Source organism: Aricia agestis, chromosome 1 (assembly GCF_905147365.1).
Source record: "Aricia agestis chromosome 1, ilAriAges1.1, whole genome shotgun sequence".
NCBI classification, from domain to species: Eukaryota; Metazoa; Arthropoda; class Insecta; order Lepidoptera; family Lycaenidae; genus Aricia; species Aricia agestis.
Genome location: NC_056406.1, coordinates 27,914,420 through 27,930,477, shown reverse-complemented (window position 1 = coordinate 27,930,477; position 16,058 = coordinate 27,914,420). Strand labels below are relative to the sequence as shown.

Below are 16,058 nucleotides of genomic sequence, written 5' to 3'. Positions count from 1 at the left end.
TAATAAATAATTTGAACAAAATTAGAACAAAATAACAATAAATGAATATGGCGACGGCCGAATCCGTGGTTTCGATAGAGATATAGCCGAGTGCCACTCAGATTCGTCACCGCGGCGAGCTGCAGCTGCAGTACCAATTCATATTAAATATAAAAATAAATACATTGATATTTTATAAAAACTATATAAAAATATTAATACGTTTTGAGAATGAAAAACTAATTAGGAACAAATGCGTCCGGGCTGCGAGCAAAATATGAATAGGATGCATTAAAATTTTCCAGATTAAAATAATATATCTCGCGAAAACAGGGTCACAAAATCATGCGGAAAATATACGCAGAACGAGAATTTTATTCTTTCAGCGAAGCCGAGTAAACACGCGAGCGAGTAGGGGCGAAAATTCAACCGCTCTGTTTTATCTGCTAATATTGAATCGCTTATAAATCCGATTTATATTGTGATTTTGACGCGCGTTATCGCATCACGCACAAAATTGTACATGTTGCTACGCAGCTTCATCTAAAATTTCTTACTGCACATATAAACGCACAAACAAATAAAATATCTTATATCTTTAAACGAGCAATTCTTGTATATATATACAAGAATTGCTAAATTTTAAAAAATCATGATTCCTATCTAGATCGATTTATCGCCCCCGAAACTAACTTTCATGAAATTAAATTTCATGAAAATCGTTGGAGCCGATTCCGAGATTCCAATTATATATATATATATATATATATAAGGTTATTTCTTAGAATTTTCGACGATTTTGTAGAAAATAATAACACAATTGGGTCTCTGGAAAAAACAAAGTTTTTATTTTAGTAATGTAGATCCACATAACATAAACCTTAAATTATTACATTTAAATTATAAGTAAGAAAAATCTTACCTGGAAAAAACAAAGAAACGACATTTAGTGTTATTAAATTAATAATCGCCGAAACCAAAAAATTTAAAAATGCTTTTTAGTTTTTAGTCAATTCGGCCATCATTTTTTTATAGATTACATACAAGTCGTAGAACAGAAGGATCTGTCAATTATAACCTAAATGGCGGCAAAATTCAAATAAAGAAAAATACATTTTTCTTTACATCTCCCTCCCAAAAGTAAATACAATCAGGTACCTATTTAGTCACGCAAACTCTCAGAATAAATGCCATCAGGAGCTGGTGTTAGTTTCGAGATGTGAAAAAAATTGGACTCCGACTTCTTATGATCCGTATTTATCTTGTAGATTGTGTTCGATATTTTTCTATAATCTTATAAGGTCCGAGTTTCAATTCATCCAGTTTTTTCCTATTAAGTTTGTTACCATTCTCCACAAAGACAATATCACCAACTTTAAAGTCTATGCATATTCGATATTTATCATAGATTTCTTTGTTGTAATTGTGAGATTTTATTGTGTTTTCTAAAGCTTTTTTCCTGTCTTTTACTAAATTATTATCAGTCTTTTTTAGCTTCATCTCATTCGGCAAAAGAGAAACATCTGTGCCATATAGTAGGTACTTTGGAGCATATCCAGTAACCGAGTGTTTCGTCTCATTGTAGTTTTTTACACAGTTTTGTGCAATGGTTGTCCATGCACCTTTTTTAGCATGTTCATTTGCTTTGCATCGGATTTTGTTGACTAATGTCTGATTAAGTCTTTCATTTAGGCCATTTGAGTAAGGCGAGTTTACTGCTGTAAAGATTATACAAATATTTTTTTGGTCCAAAAATCCTTTAAATTCCTTAGAATTAATACCTGGATACTGATCTGATAGGATCAATTCAATATTGTGAATTTCTCCACAGTTTTTTATGAGTTTGATGAAATTATTTGAGTTTTGTGTACTTGAAGTTAAAATATGTGCATACCTAGTAAAATGGTCCACCAGCAGATGTAAATACTTCTTCGTTGACCGTGTACCTCCAAAGCCTCCAATTGTATCAATAGAACATATTTGAAACGGTTTTGTGGCAGGTCCCAAATGTGACATTAATCCATATTTGTTCTGTCCTCTTGATTTGTTTTTTAAACACACTAAGCAATTTTCACAAATTCTTTTTATGTTCTTTGTGATGTTTTTCGCTGTATACAATGAACTAATCATACTTTGCATCTGCCTAATTCCTAACTGACCCATGTCTTTATGAATTTTATTTATGAATTCTATGCTAAATTTTTCAGATAAAATTATTTTTTCTTTGTTCTTTACTCTCTTATAATAAATGTTGTCTTTTGATATTAATTTATCTTTCTTGCACTGTATATTTTCATTTTTTTCTTGATCTTCTAATATTTCTTGCAGTTTTACTGTGTTTACTATTTTTAATTGTTCATCTTGGTTTTCATTTGGTCCAAGGACAGGGTTTCTACTTAGACAATCAGCTTCAATGTTGTATCTGCCGGGCGAGTACTTAATTTGAAAATCATATTGTGACAGATAGAATGTAAGTTCACCCAATTCCTCATCTGTCCTTGATTTAAGGTTCATAGTTTCTAACGGTTTGTGGTCAGAAAATACAGTAAATTTTCTACCTATCAATAAATGCTGCCAATACTTGACACATTCCTTAATTGCTAGGCATTCCAGATATATTGCTTTCTTCCTTTTTTGAACTTCATTTAGCTTTTTAGAGAAGTATGCAACAGGTTTTTCTTCATTATTGTCTTGAAGCTGCTTCAAGACTGCTCCCAGTCCCTGTATACTGGCATCTGTATATATGTGAATAGGCAGATTAGGATCAAAGATTGTTAATATTGGTTGAGAACATAAAATTTGTTTCATTTCATCGAATGACTGTTGACATTTCTCAGTCCAGTTAAATATTTGTCCTTTTCTTAAAAGATTATGCAAAGGCTCTAGTTTTATTGCTATATTTGGCACATACTTATGGTAAAAGTTTATTTTCCCTAAAAATTGTCTTACCTGTTTCTGTGTTTTTGGAATTGGGAAATTTTGTATTGATATCAAATTATCCTTCAATGGTTTGACTGAGTTATTTTGTATTATATGACCCAAGTATTTGACTGATTGTGCTGCAAACATACATTTAGAAAATTTGAGTTTTAGGCCTTCATTTTTTATGGCTTCAAATAATTGTTTTAGGTGTCTTATATGGTCTAAAAATGTTTTTGAAAATACTAATATGTCATCGATGAAACTTACTGCAAATTCTCCTAGATTATTTTTTCGTATTATGTTACACATTATTCTTTGAAAAATGGCTGGTGCTGTCTTTAGACCGAACGGCAAACAGGTCCATTGGTAGTGGCCCTCCTGTGTGACGAATGCAGTTTTGTATCTGTCAGTAACACGCAATGGTATAGACCAAAAGGCAGAATTCAAATCTAGCGTAGAGAAAAATTTGCAATCTCTTGTTTTCACTATAAGGTCTTCAATAAGAGGGAATGGTTGCGATTGTGGAACAACTATCTTATTAAGTTCTCGAAAATCTATGCATAATCTGGACTTTTTATTTTCATCTCTTTTGTAAGCGAGTGTAACAGGCGCTGAAAAAGGGCTATATGATTCCTCGATTATATTTTTTTCCAATAACTTTGCAACCTGTTTTTCTATTTCCTTCTTATCTTGAATAGTGCAACGATATGGTCTTTTACTGCAATATTTTTCCACTTGTAAATCAATGTGTGCCTCATAACCCGTTACTCTTCCTATGTCATATTTATCTTTTGCAAATACAGATTTATATTTTGATATCAACTCCTCAATCTGTGCTTGATCCTTGAAATCTAGATGATTTATATAAATTTGAAGGTTTTCTTCACAGAAGTGTTCATTAAAGTTTATTATATTTGAATTATTTTGTTCTTCAAAAAACGGTTTAGAACCAGGCAATTTCTGATGTACTTTCAAATTTTCATCTTGACACAAGTAAAATTCTTTTATGCAGTCTAGTCCTATTAAAAAATCATAGTCAAAATTCTTTCTGTCTATCACAAAAACATTCATTTCCTTTTCCATATCAAAAATGTTTATATTAACTTTAATTATGCCATTTGCTTTTTTAACGCCATTAATTGTTTTCAAATTAGCATTGTGACTAAAGTTCGAATCTTTATTATTCATCTTTAATAACTTTGAATTGATTAATGATACATTAGAACCAGAGTCATAGATTCCAAATATCTCAATATTGTTATTAAGAACTAATTTTACTTTAATTAATGGCGGCACAGTTAGTTTTTTTGATCTTCACACTGTAGTTCACATTCCAACTCTGAATTATTGATGAGTTTTATTTGCTTTTTATCCTTTTCATTATTTATCTTAGGATTAAACCAACAAAAATCTTCCGAGTGGTAACGTACACCTTTTTTTAATTTTTCACAAATGCTACACTTTTCTTTTATTATATTTGGTTTAGTATCTTCTCTCTTTTTGAAAATTCTTCTTTTTAAAACTAGATGCTCTAACTTTCTCAGTTCATTAAATAAATCTCTTACATACACAACTTCCTCCTTGTTTATTCTGTCCGTTATAAAGTCTGGCAAGCCCGTAGCTATTATATCAATTAATGTCCCTTCATCAATTGTTTTTCTTACTTCTAGCAATAGTTTTTCTTTTCTTACAGCATAGTCCAACAAAGAGCCTGATTGATACTTAAAAGACAAAGCATACTTGCTTGTCGACCAACCTTTAATGGCATAGGTTTGTAAAAAACTTGACTTCCATTCGGACCACTGTGATTGTAAGCTGTGTTTAATCATAATGGCAGCATACCAATCTGTGCAAGATTTTTCAAGAAATAATCTGAAAATTTCAATTTTTTCATCATCGTTTACTAATCCAAATCTTTCACATTCCTTTTCAAACGTCTCCATCCAATAAGATGCACTTGTATTTCGTCCATCAAACTTTTCAATAACGAATTTGTCAGCCACTTTTTTCACACTTTGTTTTTCTTTTCTTTCTTGACTTTCAATCAATTTTTCCAAAATCTTTACAATTGGATCTTCTGTAACTTTTGTATTGCTTTTAGAAAATTGTTCTAGACTTATCTCCTCGAGAAATTGGTCCTGGAAAATCATATTTTTATCCTCATCCACATAAGTTCTTAAAATATCCTCCGTAGTTTTTATCCAAACGTTTCTGGATTGATATCTTTTTTTCAATGTATTTTTCATTGTACTAAAGGTTTTAGTGGATTGTATAATATGTTTGTGGAGTGACGCTGCTTGATATTCTTCAGGAATAAGAAAAATCCTGTCATCTTGTGTACTGATTGAGGTTATGGCAATGTGGTTCGACTTTCCGTCTGATGTTGGTTTTACTTGAAATGCGAATTTCAATCTTTCCATATTTTCTTTTCTTGACAATAAATGTCGTTTTATAAGGTTATTTCTTAGAATTTTCGACGATTTTGTAGAAAATAATAACACAATTGGGTTTCTGGAAAAATCAAAGTTTTTATTTTAGTAACGTAGATCCACATAACATAAACCTTAAATTATTACATTTAAATTATAAGTAAGAAAAATCTTACCTGGAAAAAACAAAGAAACGACATTTAGTGTTATTAAATTAATAATCGCCGAAACCAAAAAATTTAAAAATGCTTTTTAGTTTTTAGTCAATTCGGCCATCATTTTTTTATAGATTACATACAAGTCGTAGAACAGAAGGATCTGTCAATTATAACCTAAATGGCGGCAAAATTCAAATAAAGAAAAATACATTTTTCTTTACATATATATACAAGAATTGCTCGTTTAAAGATATAAGATTAGCACATTAACGTTATTTAATTACTTTTTTTTAATTTATAGAAATATTTTGAACATTTTCTGGTTTTACTGTATTATGATTATCGCTTTTCTATTGAAAAATATTAAGTTTTTTTTCTAACTTAAAGGAACAGTGCAAGAAGGCTGCAGGCTCTAAACGCATTGCGCCTAACAACGATATCAAATACTATATACGTTCTAATTCTATGGCGCCTTAACGCACCACGCACTATTCTATAAATAAACGCACCGCACACCACTAACGTATAACGCACTAACACGCCGAGCGACTTGTACAACAAGCGGGCGCACGCAGCACGGCTCAGCCGAGTCGAGCGTTCATGCAGATCCAGCTGAACCAGCCGAGCCACGCAATAAATGTTCGCTCCCATGACTCGGAAGGATTATCCCTTATTGGCTCCTATCCGTCCGCACATATTTGTGTTTAATTTATCAAACCAGGCTTACGCGCGATAATAGAGATAATATTATTTCATTTTCTCGAGAGATAATATTATTTTATTATTTATTTTCCCGCCGAGTCAGCGAGTTCGCCTCGCATGTACAATTTTAAACACGAGTAGAGATTAGTAATTCCTACGAATAAACGAAACGTGTAGGTTGCCGATATATTGTAAACAAACGCTACGATTTAAAACTGATCTACTGCTTTACGAGCGCTATTTACACGTAACATTTTCACCTTTCTTGTACATTTTTATCCTTGTGAAGTAGCAACAAACTTAAGTCAAAATAATTTGTGAAGTGGCAACACCGCGCTTCCGCCCGGCGTAGGCGCCATCATCTGTGTCGTTAATTTTTTGACATTGACCTTTTCGCTTCCGCGCTCTGGCTGGTACTTGTGCCAGCCAAAAAGCAGCGAGATCCTAGATTTTAATACATTTTCAATTTTTTGGAATGAATCCTTGGAACGTAAATTACAACTTTCAATTAGCGGTGAAACTTCAAAGTCTTAAATGTTCTGTTAATTTTTAAGCAGGTACGTGGAGCACGCCCGCCGACCTCAGCGGGAGCCTCGGGACCTCAGGGGATAATTGGCGGCCGTAGATCACGATAAGCACCCGAATTCCCTTCCGCGCTGACGTCACGAGATCTGCATGCCTCCCCCCACCTCCCCACCCCCTAATACTTCGACGCAGAGCATCCGCAGCGAATTCGTCTCAAATAATCGCTTCCTAAAACTAGCTGGCTATTTTCTAAAACTAGCTGGCGCAGGTATCCCCGAGCCAAGTTCCTGTAAACAATTGGCTCGCTTCGGATTTTCGACCAGCGACAGCCGCCGACATGTCCTGACAATACCCGGCCACGAGTCCACGAATATCAACAATGGGGCTTTAAATTGATTGGATTTAACTGTTTGTTGGTTTCGATTATAATTTTAAATAATTATATAGGGTGTAACAAAACTAAGAGATGACGTACTTTGGGGTGTGTATGGGACATGGGTCCCCTATATTATAGAGTTCGCTGTGAAATTGGAAGCTCGGAAAGAGTAACTTTTTTCACATTTGTATGGGAAAATTCATTCTTACCCAAACAAGTCACAAAAAATTGCTTCTAAGCGATGCTACTTTCACAGTGAATTCAATATTATAAGGGACATATAAAAACCCTAAAGTATTATCACAAAGTTTTGTTACACCCTTAAACTCAATATTTAGTTCAGAATTATGCACAATATACGAGTATGATGAGCAAATAAGTAAGATTTTCGTATTGTTGGCCATCATACATAGATATATTATATACAAATCGCGGCTGGTCACAGATATACACAAACGTCTACACCATCACTCCGAGCTCTCTCGAGGCGGCGAATTACCGGCGAGCGCCGCCGCCCGAACGCTCGATACTACCCAACTCCAAACTCACGGCTCATTACAGAACCAATCTCCAAATTATATTTACTTCATTTAAATTATTATGATTTTCTTACTTTCCCGAAGTAAGACTTTGGGAATTATTTTTGTACGAGACGTTTCCGCTACTTCGTGCAAAAGAATTACGCGGGTACTATTAGAGAAATTAATTCGGAATTGATTCATATTCAGATAATACGAGTAGATGTAAGTTTTTTGTGGGATACTGTTGACAGTTTAACGTGACCAGGAGAGATGTGCTTTGCTTGCTAACCAGTGGGTGTAGTGAGAATGCCCGTTGATGCCGATGCGTAGTCGCCCAGGGCCGCGGTACATTGCGGCTAGTGGACGAGGTACCCGATGAGGCGATGCTGTCTGGCGCGGTGCGGAGGGGCGGGGAGTGATGATGATGAAGGAGGCGTGTTTTATCGAGGCTCACAATGTGGGAATGGTGTGTGGCGACCCAAAGGAAGATCTTCCGACCGAGCGAGGTGTTATGCTCGGTCAGGCCGGAGCCCACGTGTTGCATCTCAGCTGTCGTATATATACCGACGCGCTCAGAAAACTTCGATAGCGTGATGCAGGAATGTCAGGCGAATTGTGGGTACCGCCACAACAGTATAACTTGTTGACTTGAGTCAATCATGTTAATTGTGATATTGTCCGTATCACGATAAGCATGATGATAACCCATTGGCTAGGCTTGATATGAAAGCACAATCAATTTTTTTCCATTATAATATTATGGTAAACATGCAAAGAAATATACAGGGTTACCTCTTATTTTGTTCGTCGTCATCATTAACACGTGGACGACCCAGGTCAGACCGTCGTCTTGAAACTGAACCAGTCTCTTTAATTCGTCGGTAAACTCCATCAAACAAACTGACATCTGGGGCGCGGCGGTTAGGAAACTGTCGTGTGTATTCGGCACGAGCTTTTGATGATACACCATCGCAATATCCGTAACACAATAACATGTCAGCATATTCCTCGTTCGTATAGGCCGCCATTTTCAACAGTTCCAAATCAGAAGCACAAAACAAAGTCCACAAAGCAAGCACAGGTAGTCACGAAGATAAAACGGGATCAGTTCCGACTCAACAGGAGGAGGAGGAGGGACAAAACAAGAATCAGAAGTACGGGATCAGTCCAGAAATACAAGCCGAGTCAAAAAACAGAGAGAGCACAGAGCAAGAATCGCATCTACCTCGGACGAATCGCATGAGCAGAGTAAGCAAAATCTTTTGTTTAGTCATCCAAACTCCAAAGTAACTCAAACTATCTTTTTTCTCACTCCCACATACCCAAAACGTATCTCATCTTGCTCGCATGTATCCCATTTCAAAAAAGAACACTTAACAAAATACCGGAATTTTCGCTACCGGCCTTTTAACTAAGTTTTTATTTATGAGGCTTTGATGTTACCCTATAATGTTTTACCTTTTTGGATAGCTGACAAAATTGAAATGTCATAAATGACAATTAGATTATCCAAGAGCCAGCGATAAACAGATTTTTGTAATTTTATAAAAGCTGAAAGTTTTCCTGTATGAACAAACAGCAACCATAGAATTTCGATGGCGTTTAGGAGGTATCCAGTTTTGAAGGTCTACCTAGCCTTCGATGCAATGTAAAGCGCTTTTATTTTCTTACTTCTTTCGGAAATGTAGGAATCTCATCTCAGACACCCTTAATTATTCCCTAAAATGTTAAAAGTATTACACTTTAAGGTGGTATGGGCAGTGGGAAGTTACTGACATAAGTTGTCTGGCAATAGGGAGCAACTGTCATAAGGGTCCGTCAGTGGGAGACGAGATTCGAGAGAGAGAGTGGGAGAGAGGAAAAAAAATTGCCTTAAATTTTATCGAAGGTGCGGTAGACTTTCAAAACTGGATACCTCCTAAAGTATCCGCGACCGAAGCTCTATAATAGTTGGTTGCCGTTCTTACCTCTATATGAGTTACTAGCTTTTGCCCCCGGCTTCGGTCGCGTGAAATTCAAAAATCGCGTAAAACACGAGTATTTTAGGAACATTATGTTTTCCGAAACCAAAAGTAGCCTTTGTTACTCTTCATTCTTTCGACTTAGTATATTATGCTAAAAATCATGTCGATTAAATGCTTCGCTAGGTCGTGAAGGAAGGACAAACAAACATACTTTCCCATTTATACTTTAAGTATAGGTTTATAATGATTATGCTATACTCGTATAGCATAATTATTATAGATAAAAGAAAACTCTGACTGTTTCTGGCACTTGTTTTAGCTTAAGAGTAGTTACAATATGACGGAGCAGTGCCTATTCTACTTCAACATCAGCTTAGCATGATAATGCTAATATTTTGTATTCTAAATCAAATTCTTTTATGAGACGATATAAGACATCCCTCGTGTCCTTTGGCACTCTTGCCAAAGGACCGATGATACATCATCAGCACAGCTCAAGAGATGTACTCAAAATTTTGGGTACGTTCAGTTACTCACAGTTCGTCCAATAAACCAAAAATATTAATAGTAACAAAAAAAGTTTCGTTACACTCACTCTCGATACACCAAAAGCTCTTTTCCTAAATTTTTAATAAAAACGAAACTTTTTTTCTATTCTTTCAGGCACCGGGGACTGTTTTCATTTTCTAGAACCTAAAAATACAAAAAAAAAACTCAAATTATATTGTGGAATATTATTTTATACTTAAATATTCTTGTAGCACACTACCTTTAACTATTTTTCTATACGGCGGAAAAAGCCACAAAGTTCACTGCGGCTTTTTAACAAAATTAAAACAAACCATTATAAACTTTCAATTATATACTTTTCGAAATGGTTAATATATAAAAGGCAAATTCATGTAATAATTTTTCCAATAATAACTGTTCAACTAAAGAAAAATTAAAGAAATAAATTTCGTACATAGAAAAAGGCAAAAAAAGCCATTAGGGCAAATGATTCCCTAGTACTAGTACTAATACTATACTACGTATACTTACTGTGTGTTCCATTTTACGGTTAACACAAAGTAATTTAAACAAAAAACAGTGCAATGACGCATACGCGAGTTCGCGGAGTAAGGGCGTGGTGGCGCGAGCGCCTCGTCCCCGCCCCGCGCGTCCTCTCACGGACTCCAAGAAAACGGTCACTGAAGCCTTTGTTGCTTTTTCCGCCGGGGAATTTAAGAGCTAACAAATGTGGCATTTTTTAAAACTTCATTTACTGGTTATTAAAATTAACTTTTTACTATTTTTTACACTGAAGGTTATAGATAATGAGCTGCCGATTTCGATTTTGCAATAAAAATAAAAAGCCATAGTGACCAGGGCGCCCTTATTCGTAGGATACGACGTTTTCACCATCTTTTACGACTTATTTTATTCTGAAATTGTATGTTTTTATTGTTATGGATAGAGCAATTCATCTTCTAAAATAAAACGTATAAACAAACATACCAGAGCCTCAGATTAAAAAAGGAGATACAACAAAAGGCAAAAAATGGACTGTTTATGAAAAATACTTAAAATTAGATTATCTCGAAAACCATTGGATTTAGGATAGGGTGTTTCATAGTCAAATCAGTCAGAAATGATCTTAACTATAGCCCCTTAAAGGATCTAGGTCGACTTACAAGGTAACCCTGTATAGTGTTAGTGTAGATATAATCTGTAGAGTCTAGAACTCTCTTTCCTAGTCCAGTGCAGGCTACTGCCAACCATATATTAAAATATTATCATATCTTCTATTTCATGCATACGAAATATAATAGAGACAACTCAATACCCACGTGTGAATTCACCAACGAAATTGAACGCGCTGAGTGAACCGGTTTTAAACGTATAAACGCGTTTTTAACACAAATTGCATTTCAGCACCATAATCAAAACGCGTTCACAGCAAATCCGAGTTTTATCTTCTGAACGATCAATGTTCGAGGTTTAACTACATAAAACCCGTTTAAATCTTGTCAGTGTAGTGTCATAGTGGAACGAAAAACGTATAAAGAAATTTGAGAGGTGTCATAAAGGGACACCCGAATGGAACGAAGTTACTTCTTATGTTCAAAAATCTGTAAGTAAACATATTATACTCTCAAAAAAATTATAAAAAAACGACATCTATTGACACCCAGGAATACTAACAACACGTCGTTGTTTATTCTCAAAAATGCCATCTAGTTGACGCACAGGAATACTGTCAACGCCCTCTGCCCCTACTATGCAGGTACTATTAAAAAGTGTCGAGGTCAAATATCGTTCTGTCTAGCCTCCTTTATGCCAAACGCGCCATAAGGAACTTCGTTCTAAAAAGAAATATCAACATAACAGTTTTGACAGATGCATTTGGTTAGTTTAAGTGTCGTTTCTTGCTATTAATTTTTGTTAAAATAATGTGACTTAGCTGCAATATGAAAACATGTAAAATTAATCGCGATATAAAAGAAGAAGAAATTCAATGAGAACTAGGTTTTATAAAACGAAGTTTTAGGTGTGAATGGTTAGATCGCCCCTTAGTCCAGGATTGGAGTTTCATTCCAACCCCTATTATTAAGGTAAGGAAAAATATTAGTTTTCAGGCTTCAACGCAATATGGCACAAGTGACGCGTTAAAAGTATCAACTTCAGTTGAGGGAAGGGTTACATATTCCTAAATTGACTATTAGAAAAACGAGCGATATACAGGGAGGCCGATCGAATCCGTTTGGACTGATCGCAAGTCGAACTGGAGCAGACGAACGGGAATGCACAAAACGTGTCTCATCTGGTCGACCTGCAATCAGCCTTAGAAACGGATTAGATCCTAAATCCTCCTTTTATATAGGGCTTTAATAATGAGGAAAGATAATGATAATAAATTGTATCCATGCTTAATGCAAAATATTATATCGCTTATTTTGTCATTTTCACACTACAAAACTAACAATGACGTCGTTTATATTCGATATTATTGTCTTATCTCTCCTTCTTAATATATTGTATGAGAAAATGTTTATTTCAACGTATTGTATTCCTAACAACATAAAATTTTACGTACAATATTTATTTGAAATGTTATCACCTAAAATATGACAAACAAAACAAAATCAACAAATTATTTCGAAACAAATTAATATCTATAAGAGAAATTAAAAGATCTAAAAATAGAAATTAACAAATAGCTTTCGAGATTTGAATTTTCGAAACCGACCTACTTTACACCCTTTCGGCATTTTGCATGCTTCACTAAAACAAATCAAATAGGTATATAGTACTATATTATTTAAATATCGTAGGTAGAAATACGACCCAGCAATATACCGGCTGTAACTCACTCTCCTCGCACCGAGAGGTAATTCCAAAAAACTTTCCCGCTATGGATCATAAAACAGAAATATTGCTCCTGTTACATGGCGGGAGAGAGATTTGAATAAAGCGGATCGCACAGTAAAGATCGAACTTTGATAAGTTCTCGTGATTTGTAGCGTATGGTTTATATTATGGTTGAGTAACTCTACAATTTGTAGAGCCTAAAAATGACTTGCGGTATACGTGTACCGTATACTCGTTTAAAGCAAACAAAATATTTTTAAATAAAATAAAAAATATAGGTTAAGTATTCACTAGAAAAAACAAATAATTAGGAAAAAATAATATACAAATTGTAAAAGTTCCTAAGGTCGTTACTTAAGTCTAATTGAGCATTGTAAAATTTTCAACTATGTAAAATGTTCTATTCCAATCTATAACACAATCATAAAATAGTTGTAAGTAGAAACTATGTGGTAAGATAGTAGTGAGGCAACGTGACGCACCTGGACGGGGGCGGCTGCGGCGGGTGTCACTCACTACACACTCGCACTGCACATGGCACGACACAGCACTCGCGACACTCGGCGACACGGGTGGCTCCGGCGGAGCGAGCGGAGCGACTGCCGCGCCGCGCCGCCTGTCGCCGCCACCGCCGCGCGCCGACACACGCCACGACAATCACGTCCTAATTAATAAATTATTTTATTATAATATTATTGTTCAGAAACATTGAAATTTTTTAAACAATTGAAAACGTTATTCTAATTGATATAATAATAGATTTGAATAGAAACGTGTACGAAGTTTTTTATGGTGCTAGAAAAGCATAAAATTTTTATTATATCTTCGTTATCTTTTTACTCTCGAGCGCCAAAACAATAGAGCACTTGACTCATATCGAATTTCATTGAACAAATGCGTATTTGTCTACTTGGTCTAGGAAATTATTATATTATTATAGTTATTATTAAATTATTATAGTATTTTACTCTTATCATAAAATGAAACTCATGATCGACAAATAAAGTCGATTTGAAAATATGATTTAATATTTTTAATTTGTACTGACGAGAACGCTTTTACGGTACTTCCGATTAGGATATTGTGACGATTTTTATGTAGGTAACACGCTAGTGGAGGAGTGTAGGGTTCGAGTGTATCAGACACAAACAAAAATAATTTACGCTAGTTTTTAGCATATTATTATGAATAATAATTCTACGCCTAAAAAGGCTTGTCAAATATAATTTCTAATTAAAATTAAACATGACTTTTATATTATGTCTCCATTAACATTTAATTGGGAAATGGAATGGTAATTTTTTTTAAATTAATTTTAGAGTTTAAAAAGTTTTCAAAATGACAACAACAAATGTTTTCTTATTTCATTTTTTTCTAATTTGTTGGCACTTTAAACTCAAACGTTTTGCACTTAAAATTAATAAAAAAATGACTTAAATGTCAATTTAAAACAGATGTCCGTTTTATTTTGTTTTAAGTCCCGATCTAGAAAAAAACACGAACATCTGTTTTTTAAAATTTGATAGTGACATAATATTATGACAGCACTTTTTGCACAGAACAGAAAAAACAAGTAATATAACGTCACACTATAATATGGCGGATAGTGTACGGCGGCATTTAAAGGGGGAATTTTCAATCAACATTTTTGTGGATTACTAATTTTTAAAATGTTGAAATATTAGTTAGTTTTGGTGAAAAGGAACACTAACAAATGAAAAGCGTGAAAAAAACAGTAGGTAAAATAAATTAGCCTATGGGCTTGTATGCTACACTACTACAGCACCTGCACTGCTGCTGCTGCTGCGGAGTACCACCGCACTACGCAGTACACAGCTACGTACTGTTACGCGGTGCTACGCGCTGCTACGCGGAGCTACGCGCTACTACGAAGTGCTACGCAGCTACGAAATGATATGCGGTGCTACGATGGTCTACATCGACTTACAAAATACTTTTACCAACAAGTGCTCGATTGTAGTGATCCTTTAGCATGAAACAAGTAATTTTTACCAACTTTAAAAATATAAATTGAGCGTATTATGTTTGTTTTAATCGTGACTCCACATCCTACGGCAAAGCTCTACAACATACCTGTAGTTCTACGCGGCGGATCTGTCATGACATCCTTATATGCAGCGTTGCTTTATTTATCTTTTATTTCCATGCTGTGTGCGATCTCTCCTCGTTTCGTATTTAATTTTTTCTACTTTACCGCGATAAAAAGAGCTACGATAGGAGATATGACGTCACTATACTTGCATGCTCCTGCATAATATGTAAACTGCAATCACACCAAGTGTTTCCTATAAAATATAATAAAACAGAGCTCGAAGGTATGAAATAATAATATTATGTACAAAGCGACGACGGGCGACAGTGGACAAACACACACACTTCACTGAATCACAAGCGGAGTTGTTCAGCTTGTGTGTTTCGAAGCGAATTTCATTTCCAATGTAGATTTAATTTTAAATCAAACAGGGAGGGGAAGAGGGGGAAAGCTATCGATACCGTCGATGAGTTTCGTTGCGTTGAGTTACGTCAGTTACGAAACTAACAAAACGTTTACAATTTATTAAAACTTGAAACCAGATTTTACTATTTTAATGCAACATTGTTGTCGCTTCGTTTACATTTATAACACAACAATAATTAGTGTTCACACTTAACATACCAAACAAATCTGTACTGGTATTAAAAAGGCTTAAAGTTTGTGGCGTTGTTGGGGATTAATCTATTAGATCGAGTTATTCTTTTTTTACTGTGAACCGACCTACGACTAGCGCCACAATCCTGCTCCTGCACAATCCTCCGGAAAATCTTTTTTTTCGGCCACAACGCATATACCTAAATTACCAATAGATAGATACGTTATCTAAAAGTGTACTACTTATAGAATACAAATTAAAATACAACAATTTTTATGAAAAAAAACGATTTATAAAATCGAGGTTTATGAGGACCGGTTTCACTACAAATTAGCCATTCAACTGAAAGTTGCATTCGAATATTTTTAATAATTGTTTGATAGATACTGAAATCGTTTGACCGAGAATCAAGATTGCACCTCACCGGCTTCGGTCATTAGCGAAACAAAGAACTAAGGAACTAATTGAAGTTGCCTCGTG

The 16,058-nt window shown here is 34.9% G+C and overlaps 1 protein-coding gene across 1 annotated transcript in view; it reads right to left on the bottom strand.

The window, feature by feature from the left end:
• The window catches only part of LOC121740001 (neuroligin-1-like), an 86,578-nt gene extending 73,070 nt beyond the window's left edge, over positions 1 to 13,508 (bottom strand). The window contains exon 1 of the mRNA XM_042132710.1: positions 13,410 to 13,508. The gene's annotated coding sequence lies outside the window, so the exon portion shown is untranslated. The remainder of the gene's footprint in view (positions 1 to 13,409) is intronic.
• Positions 13,509 to 16,058: the final 2,550 nt, after the last annotated feature.